The sequence below is a fragment of the Tupaia chinensis genome, unplaced genomic scaffold, assembly GCF_000334495.1.
Source record: "Tupaia chinensis unplaced genomic scaffold, TupChi_1.0 Scaffold143617_1, whole genome shotgun sequence".
In the NCBI taxonomy this organism is placed as follows: Eukaryota; Metazoa; Chordata; class Mammalia; order Scandentia; family Tupaiidae; genus Tupaia; species Tupaia belangeri.
In genome coordinates, this window is record NW_006203465.1 from 11,651 (window position 1) to 21,989 (window position 10,339).

The 10,339-nt window shown below is 41.4% G+C and overlaps 2 pseudogenes; one reads left to right on the plus strand and one right to left on the minus strand.

Annotated features, from left to right (window-relative positions):
• The first annotated feature begins 5,828 nt into the window (after positions 1–5,828).
• On the plus strand, positions 5,829–6,905 carry LOC102496086 (glyceraldehyde-3-phosphate dehydrogenase-like; annotated as a pseudogene).
• A 916-nt stretch (positions 6,906–7,821) lies between these two features.
• On the minus strand, positions 7,822–8,231 carry LOC102496522 (protein phosphatase 1 regulatory subunit 14B pseudogene; annotated as a pseudogene).
• Positions 8,232–10,339: the final 2,108 nt, after the last annotated feature.

Genomic DNA, 10,339 nt, shown 5'->3' on the forward strand with positions numbered 1-10,339 from the left:
GCAATCCTTGATTCCCTATCCCTCACCCTCTGCCGTGTCCTACCCTCCTCCCACATTGTCTCTGGTATCCATGGTTGCTTTCTGTGCCTTCCCGCCCCCACACACACACACCATTTAATTGATTTGCTAATGAACTTAATTAGTCTAAATATTTGCAATAGCAAGCACAACTGATATATACATATACATGGACCCAAGTCTGACTTTAGACATAAACCTCAGTGAGTAGAATAACCGTACTATAAAGTAGTACCTAGCCGGGGCTATACAGCTTACTGCGGTCATCAAAAATGCATTTCTTTTTATTTCGATAAGAACAGTTTCAGTGTTTTTGTTATTTTCTTTTTCCTGAAACTTTTTTTTTAATTAATTTACATTCATTCCCTGAGCATCATCACAACATACTAAATGTGGTTTCCCATCTAGAATAAACTGCATAGTGGCTTAATCATGCATGTTATCATCAATACTATTCCATTTCTACTTTCATATATATGTATACATATATATATATGTTTTTTATCCCATGTTTGACCCTCAGCCCTTTCCCCCTCTCCCGTTCTGCCCTATTCCACTCTCTTATTACACTATCTCTGCTGTCTACAGTTGTCTTCAATCCCTTTTCCCCCAACATTTCGTTGGTCACACAATATCATAAGTAATCTAACTACTTTCAATAGCAAGATCAGCCGATGGTTTCAAGAAAAGCAGTTTTGAACTGGTAAGGATATTTCTTTGAAACTTAAAGCCTAGAAACAGGTTAGTATTCTGTTCAAATAGTCGGAACATGAATCTATTGATAGCTGAAGACAGGACAAAAGTCCTTAAAACCAGACAACAAAGCTTAGAAGAAAAGCAGCAATATTTTAGTCAAGTCGTAGAATACTGTTTCATCAGTTCAGTCTCATGTACTTAATCTTTCTTCTGTATCTGTTGAGGTTCGATGTTCCAGATTGAAATCTGGGATGTAATACTCAACTCCAGCTTTTGGCCCTACAATTAAGTTGCCCATTTTCTTAGTTTCTGAACTCTTATTTCTGTGTGTCTGCATTTAATTTTACTGACATAGCACTCCCTTAAGAACTTCTTGGAGATCCGGTCTGGTGCTGGTAAATTCTTTCAGGTTTTGTTTATCTGGGAAAGTTCGTGTCTTTTCTTCCCAAATGAACGATAACCTTGCTGGGTACAGAATTCTCGGTTGAAATTGCTTTTCCCTTAATACTTTGAATACATTTTCCCATTCTCTCCTCGCTCTCATTGTTTCCGATGAGAGGTCTGCCGTTAGTCTGATGGGATACCCTTTGTAGGTAACTTGCCTTTTTTCTCTTGCCAGTCTTAGTATCTTGTCTTTGTCTGTGGTTTTGGTCAATCTGGCTATAATGTGTCTTGGAGAAGATCTTCTTGGGTTGATTCTATTTGGGGTCCTCTGTATTTCTTGGGACTGAATCTTTGAGTGCCTCTCCAGGTTTGGAAAATTTTCTTGTAAGATTTCATGGAATAGATTATCAATGCCCTTATGAGTCTCTTCACCTTCTGGGATGCCTATTATCCGGATGTTTGGACGTTTGATGGTATCTAGTACTTCTCGCATATTATTCTCAAATTTTTGGGCCATTTTCTCAGTCTTCGCGGTGGATTTTTCTAGGCCAACCATTTTCTCTTCTACATTAGAGATTCTATTTTCTGTATGATCTAGTCTGCTTTTAATACTTTCAAGGGAGATTTTGACTTCTTGTATTATAGCCTTCATCTCTAACAGTTCCATCTGATTCTTTTGTAAAGTGTGAAATTCCTCTTTTAGATCTTGCATGAATTTCCTCACCTCCTGGAACTCTTCAACTCCTTTCTCCTTCCTCTTCAGCAGTTCATTGTCTCTCTTCTCTTCCATCTCTGTTAGCTCTGCCATTATGAATGTTCTGAATTCTTTATCAGACATTTCCATGATTTCCATTGAACTGTGTGTGGATGAAGAGGAGTTATCCTTTTCCCTTGTGGGAGAGTTCTTTTCCTGCTTACCCATATTTCTTGTGGTCCTGCAGTGATTTCTAGTCATCTGGTGGATGGTTGGTTTCTTCCCAACATGGAAGTTCAGTCTGAGGGTCGAGGAGTGTGTAGAAAAGAAAACAGAGAGAAACAACAGCAAAAAAACAAAAACAAAAACAAAACAGAGAAGAAATAGAAAAAATAAAAGAAAAAAAGAGTAGAAAAAATTTTAAATAAAACTAAAAAAATTAATATTTAAAAAAATTTTCAATACAATTCAAAAATTAGAAAACCGCATGGTGTACTTGTGCACCACACGAAACAGCTAGATCGCAGGAGCATTGATGGTGTCTGTTCAAGAAGGCCTGTTTCCCTTCTGCCTCTCCTGGTTGGGAGGGGGAGAGGGAATTATTAACAAGATAAAGGGATAGGAGGGGCCAGAAAGCCCAGAAAAATGCCTTACCTTAAAGTATTCTAAAAAGCAAAAATTAAAAAAAGAAAGAGAAGACAAAGACAGAGGTAGAGAGAGACAAAGACAGATACAGAAACAGGAGGCCTGAAAGGGGTCTTCCTAGCAGGCGAGTTTTGTGTGCTGGAGGCTGAATTATCAGTGGGAAATCTTCTTTTCTCTGTTTCCCTGAAAATGGCTAGATTGCAGGAGCCATGTTGGTGTCTCTTCAAGAAGCTTAAATAGCACTAATAAAGAAGAGTTCTCCAGTTCTCCATGGCTCCTGAGAAATAGTGATTGCAGGCAAAAATGAGAAATGAAGATTTTTGTACTGATAATTCAGCCTCCAGCTCACAAACTCAAGTGGGAGGAAGCCAGGCCCCTCTAGACTTCTCTCTGTCTTTGTCTCTGTCTCTGTCTCTCTGCCTCTGTCTTCTCTTTTTTATAATTTTTTCTTTTTAAAGTTTTTAAATGTAAAGTACTTCCTGAATTTTCATCCCTCCCTTTATCTTGTTAATAGTTCCCTCTTCCCCTTGCACCCAGGAGAAGCAAGGGGCAGGCCTTCAGAAGAATAGTTCTCCATAGCTCCTGAGAAATAGTACTTTTAAGCCACACAGTTTTCTATTTTTTGCTTTTTAAAAAAAATATAATAGTTCTGTTCAGTTTTTAAATTATTTTTCCTCCTCTTTTTCTGTTACTTTGTTGTTTTTTTCTCTCCTCAGGAATAGAATATATTTTCAAATCCTTCTTGATGGTCTCTCACATTGTTATGTCCAGTGCATCTGGGGTCCAAGGGATGCCATGAACATCATGTCTCCTAACTCACACCTCCGCTCTGCAAAAATTTCCACATTGCCCTGAGATCCTCCTGGGATGCTGGACTGCTGCAATCATGGTTCTAGTATGTTTCTGGTTAAAATCACTGTTTGGCTCTGTCTTGTCTGTGGTCCACATGGATGCTGTATGTATCTGTTTCCTACTTAAAACCCTTATAATTATCCATACCCATCCCATGCCAGGTCAACTAAACAGTTGATAATTAATTTCTGCAACCCTGGTCTCATCATTCAAGGAAAGCCCTGGGGCCAAGACCCAGCCCTGAGTCCCAGTATTTGGACTCCTAAGCCTCCACTCCTGAGAGCTCATCATTCTCTGTCCCAGGTGGAGCCTCTTATCAAGAGGCCACCCTTTGTTAGTAACTACCCAGAGAGGCCCCTAGGACTTGTTCTAGGAAAATAGTTTCTAGAGAAGGGATTGGCCCTATCCTGCAACACCCAGTGTCCTGTCTCAACCCCATCCCCTAAGCTGTACTGCATGAACATGTTCATATTCCCTGGGTGTGATATGCGCTTGTCCTGGATAAGGCATCTTTATTTCATCCCTGGGAATGTCAGGGTAAGAAGAGGGTGAGAAGAGAAAAGAGTGGAAATGAGTAAGAAAGACACCAAGAAAGGAAAGAGTTGAAGACAAACAGAAAAGGTGATATAGACAATGTGGTTGAGAACAATGGACTTGGAAGACACAAAAGGAATAAAAGTTAACTAGGAGAGAAACAAAGGGAGGAATAAAAACAGACACAAAGGGATTGATAAAAGGCGGAGATGGACAGGAGGATTGGCCTTGACCCATAGGGACAGTTGAGGTAACAGGGAAGATCACAAGTTCAATAAAAGCTTCTTTAATTTTCAAATTACCTTTCCTTTTAAATTTATTGAGTGAGATTCACACAGAGGTCTCAAGGGTTTTGGCTCAAACTTGGTAGGTTTAGACTACTTCCATATTCATATGTCAACCACATATGTGTAACATACATTCTAAGTTTTATCTGTTAGCATGTATTCTATATAATATTAACACAAAAGACCTAGTTGAACTAATTATTCTGACCCCTCTACATCTTTTTTTTTTTTTTTTCACATGTGGTTTGGTAACTTAATGGTCTGGGGTTGAGCTTCTCCAGCTAAGAGCAAGTTATTCTCCAGAACCTCTTGTCTTTCTCTGCAGATGTTGAAGACAAGGCTAGGCTGACATTGCACTTTGTTGCAACAGAGACCATCTTTCCATGATGAATAAGATGCCCAGAGTTATTTCTATCTACAGCTAACACTCTTTAACATTATTTATTGTCAATAATTGTACCTTCTGAATTTTATATTTCATATATATTTAATATGGTTCTCTGGAAAATAGGTATTAAACATTTGAGAGGGGTCACTATGTGGCACAGTGGTTACAGAGTTGTACTCCCACATGGCTGACCATAGTTTGAGTCCTGGATTGGCAGCATGCTTTCTCACTTTCTCTCTGTCACTCTGTCTCTCTCTCTCATGCCCTATAGCAAATTTAAAAATAATAAAATTATATCATTCTTTTAAAAATAAAAATAATTGAGTCCACGTGATCAAAATCATGAAAGCGAAGTTTTTCTGCTCAGGGTATAAATTATGGTCTGAAATCTTCCAGTGCTAGTTTTGCTTTCTTGGTCTCCTGTACTCTCTTCGCTTCCAGCCCTGATACATACTAAGCCAGAAGCCTGAGGAAGGGGAAACCAGGACTGCTTTAACATAGAACAAAGAATCTCTGTAGTGAGGAAGGCACATGGCTCTGGAAAGCAGATTGGGGAAAGAGATAGAAAACAAGGAGGCTAGGAAGATCTGGAATAAGGCAGAGAAGAAGCTTGGCGCTTCCTTTCCTGGTGGCCCTGAGCTCAGCAGAGAGTGGTATAGTCTCTGGGGGCTGTGCATGGAACGGGACTCCACCCAGCCACAGACTCGGGTGTGGACTTCACTATGTTGGAAGGTGTTCTGCAGAAAGCATAGAAATGCCTCACCTCCTGGTCTCTGTGTGAGAATGTGTGGTCCTGAGTCAAGAAAATTAGGAAAGGAGAGTCATAGCAAAGGGAGGAGGAACAAAAATGGGGACAAAGGACAATGAGACTTCAAAAACAGAAAACCAGTTTTACATTCTACCCCTTCAGAGGACAGAAAGAGAACAAAGTAATAAATGGGAGCAAGGCAGACTGACTGTTCTGACCATGGACCCTTAAAATATATGTAAAGTGACTCTCTTCTCCTCCCCGTTAGACAGACAAGCTGCATTCCGAAGACACAATGGTGAAGGTTGGAATAAATGGATTTGGCCATATTGGGCGCTTATTCACCAGGGCTGCCTTCCCATTATAGCAAAGGGAGGAGGAACAAAAATGGGGACAAAGGACAATGAGACTTCAAAAACAGAAAACCAGTTTTACATTCTACCCCTTCAGAGGACAGAAAGAGAACAAAGTAATAAATGGGAGCAAGGCAGACTGACTGTTCTGACCATGGACCCTTAAAATATATGTAAAGTGACTCTCTTCTCCTCCCCGTTAGACAGACAGCCACATTCCAGAGACACAATGGTGAAGGTTGGAATAAACGGATTTGGCCATATTGGGCACTTATTCACCAGGGCTGCCTTCACATCTGGCAATGTGGATATTGTCACCATCAATGACCCCTTCATTGACTTGAACTTCATGGTCTACATGTTCCAGTATGATTCTACCCATGGCAAGTTCAATGGCACCATCAAGGCCAAGAACAGGGAGCTTGTCATCAATGGGAAGTCCATCACGATCTTCCAGGAGTAAAATCCCGCCAAGATCAGATGGGGTGGTGCTGGTGCTGAGTATGTTGTGGAGTCTGCTGTTGTCTTCACCACCATGGAGAAGGCTGTGGCTCACTTGAAGGGTGGGGCCAAAAGGGTCATCATCTCTGCCCCTTCTGCTGATGCCCTCATGTTTGTGATGGGCATGAACCACAAGAAGTATGACAACTCCCTAAAGATCATCAGCAATGCCTCCTGCACCAACTGCTTGGCCTCCAGGCCAAGGTCATCCACAAAAACTTTGACATTGTGGAGAGGCTCATGACCACAGTCTGTGCCATCACTGCCACCTAGAAGATTGTGGACGGCCCCTCAGAGAAGCTGTGACGTGATGGCTGTGGGGCTGCCCAGAATATCATTCCAGCATCTACCAGGGCTGCCAAGGCTGTGGGTAAAGTCATCCTGGAGCTGAACGGGAAGCTCACCAGCATGGTCTTCCATGTCCCCACCCCCAATGTGTCAGTTGTGGATCTGACTTGTAGCCTGGAGAAAGCTGCCAAATACGATGGCATCAAGAAGGTGGTAAAACAGATATCGCAGGGCTCACTGAAGAGCATCCTGGGTTACACTGAGGACCAGGTCGTCTCCTGTGACTTTAACAGTGATAACCACTCTTCCACCTTCGATGCTGGGGCTGGCATTGCCTTCAATGACCACTTTGTCAAGCTCATTTTCTGGTATGATAATGAATTTGGCTACAGCAACAGAGTGGTGGACCTCATGGTCCACATAGCCTCCAAGGAGTAGAGCCCTGACCACCAGCTCCAGCATGAGCATGAGGAAGAGAGGCCCTCAGCTGCAGGGAAGGCCCTACTCCAGCTCAGTTCCCACCACACTGAGAAGCTCCCCTCCCTGACAGTTTCCATCCCAGACTCCTGCAGAAGGGGAGGGGCTGGGGAGTTCTTGTAATGAACCATCAATAAAGTACAGTGTATCAGCCAATATATATATATATATATTATATATATATATATATATATTATATATATATATGTGTGTGTGTGTGTGTGTGTGTGTGTGTGTGTGTGTGTGTGTGTGTAAAGCTGCAGACATACACAATTGAGCAACTGAACAAATGAAGAGCATTAGATTCTACCCCCATGTACCCTAAAATGTAGCCCATCCCTAGATGAAAGGCTCTTGATCTGCATTGATCAAGCCTGCTCCTAAGTCTGTAGGCATTTGTAAGAATTTTGGAGGGATATAATTAAGAGCCAAGCCTATGAGGAAAAACCCTATATAAGACCAGGGAAAATATGTACTTTATCTATGGTTTCTCTCTTTAAACCCTCAATGTTTCCTCAGTCATCCCTAGGGAAAATATGCCTATCACTTTGCCCAATTTAAGGTTATACTTGTTTTATTTACTTGACCGATATGCCACTATGAAAACTCTGTCTTCCTTCAGAACACTGACAGGCAATTTTCCTCCAGTCTTCTCTTTATTTCTCTCTCTCTGCCTTCTTTATTTTTTCCCCACCAAAGGCATATCCTAGCTATATTATAGGGCCCAAGATGCAGAGTCAATATACAAACACAAAAAGTTCCATCAGTTTAATAACAATGAAAAGCCCCCAAAATGGAAAACTGAAGGGTCAGGGGAAGAAGCCCCTAGGCCAGGGGCATGGGGACCCCTGCTCATGGCACCAGACCTGACCACAGTGTCCCCTGGTATTGTTACTATGAGGGTCTGGGGTCAGCGATTGTCCTGTGGAAGCCACTGATCAATTGGGTCAGGACCCTTACTTCTTTTGGGGTGTGCTGAGCTTCTGCATGTCCCATATCTTGTCCAGCAGGCCAGAGATGAAGGCCTCAAAGGGTTTGTAAGAGTCAATCAGCAGCTCTTGGACCCCCAGCCCAGGTATCATCACTCTTCATGTCTAGGAGCTTTTCCACATCAATCTCCAGCTCTGGGATCTCCTCTTCCTGGCAGTCATACAGGTATGTAAGTTGTTCCAGGATCCACTCCTCCAGGTTCAAGCACTTCTGTAGCTCCTTGTGGTCATACCTGGGGTTACCTTCCATTGCTTCATGGGCCCTCATTGTCCATACCACCTGGGCCCTTGCCTGCAGCCCCAGAGGGGTTCTGAAAGTAGATGAGGGGCCCTGGGCCGCCACTGCCTGGGCTGAGATGGGGGCCACTGTCTGTCATGTTGCTGCTGGGATCACAGGGCCATGTACACCATCAGTCCTCTCCCTGCACTGCTGCCTGTGGGATTCTGCTGGTTGGCTTTCCTGGGGGACTTGTGCTGGCTGGCTTCTGGCTGCTGGCTCAGGTTAGCTTGCTGGGTCAACTCCCAGTGAGCTCCCTATCTTCTTCAGAACTTCCCTTCCTAGACCATTTTTTCTGTCATTCACTACAATGGCTTTTTCCAGAGAGATGACTCACTCTCAGTTCTTTCTATACCTGGAGTTGCTTTCATTTTAGAACCAAATGGGCATCTCAAAGGAGATGCCCATATCAAATGATTATCTCCAAAAAGAATTAAAAGACCTATTGCCTTTTAGGAGCCTCAACTATATTTTTTCTTCTCCAAGGTAAAACCAGATGAATAGGTCATAGCTAACAGAAGGATTCCAAGGATCCTGGAGTATCTCAGGCTGAAGATGTTCAGCCAAGAAAATTGTCCCAGGGACGATAAAGGATAAGAGCAAGCTGAGGAAGGCGAACTGTGGTCGACTACGTGGGAGTCCAGTGACATAGCCATTACACCAACTGCTGGTTCCCTTGGGCGGGATCTTAACTGTAGAATGCTATAAAAGCAAGAGAAACTCCAAAGATGCCAGGATGCACCAACAAGGCCAAGGGTGCATGGCCATCTAGCAGTTTCTATAAGGGAACTGATGGGGACAAATTGTCAAAAATGCCTAGCTTGTTCACACTGAGTCATTCATTGCCTAGTGGGACTTCCCAGGACAGGTCTCTGCCTCTAGGTTGCCTACTTCCCTGTCTGTTACTCTTTTCTGTACTGGTGGCATGGGAAATAACCACTGTACACTCTCCCCCAGATCTTACCCCATGGCTGTATCTTTAATAACTGGGAAAAATTTGATCCTAATAATTGTTTGTATATAGAAATGCTACAGATTTTTGTATGTTGATTTTCTATCCTACCACTTTACTGTATTTATTACTTTGAGAAGGTTTTTCATGGTTACCTTTGGGTCTTTTGTGTATACAATCATGTCACATGCAAATAGAGATAATTTCAACTCTTCTTTCCCTCTTGGAATTCCTTTAATTCCATTCTCTTGTCTGATCTTATTGGTTAAGGTTGGCTAGGAATTCTGGTACTATATTAAAAATGATTGGAGAAAGTGGGGAGCCTTGTCTTGTACCAGTTTTTAATGGTACTGACTATGCTATTCAGTATAATGTTAACTATAGGTTTTTGATAGAAGACATTCATTATACTGAGCAATTATGCTTCTATGCCGATTTTGCTGAGAATCATAATCATAAAGGGATTTTGGATGTTTTCTATGCTTTTTCTGCATCAATTGAAATGGTCATTTAATGTTTATCTTTCTTTCTGTTGATATGGTCTATTTCATTTATGGTTTTGTGTATGTTGAACCACGCTTACATCTCTGAAATAAAGCACATTTGGTCATGATGAATAATCTTTTTAATGTGTTGTTGAATATGATTTGCTATTATCTTGTTGAGAACTTTTTAAATCTACATTGTCAGAGATATTGGTCTGTAGTTTTCCTTTTCGTCATGTCCTTATCTGTTTTGGGAATGATGGTGATGAAGGCTTCATAAAATGACTTTGGGAGGGTCCTTTCCTTTGGAAACTTTAGAAATAATTTGAAAAGAATGAAGGTTATTTCTTTAAAAGTTTTATAGAATTCAGAAGTAAAGCCATCAGGACCTGGGCTTTTCTTTGTTGGGAGCCTATTTATTACTGATTCAATTTCATGGTTTGTTATGGGTTTATTCAGGCGTTTGATGTCCTCCTGTGGCAATCTTGGTATATTATATGTGTTCAGAAATTTGTACATCTCATTCAGGTTTTCTGGTTTGTTGGCATATAGCTGTTCATAATATCCTCTAATGATATTTTCCATTTCTATTATGTTCATTGTACTACTGCCTGTTTCATTGCAATTTTGATTCATCTAGTTCCTTTCTGTCTTTGTCTTAATTTAGCTAATGGTGTGCCAATCTTGTTTATCTTTTCAAAAAAAGAGCTTTTGTTTTCATTTATTTTGCATATAGTTTATTTTCTGTTTCATTTGTATCTGCTTGACTCT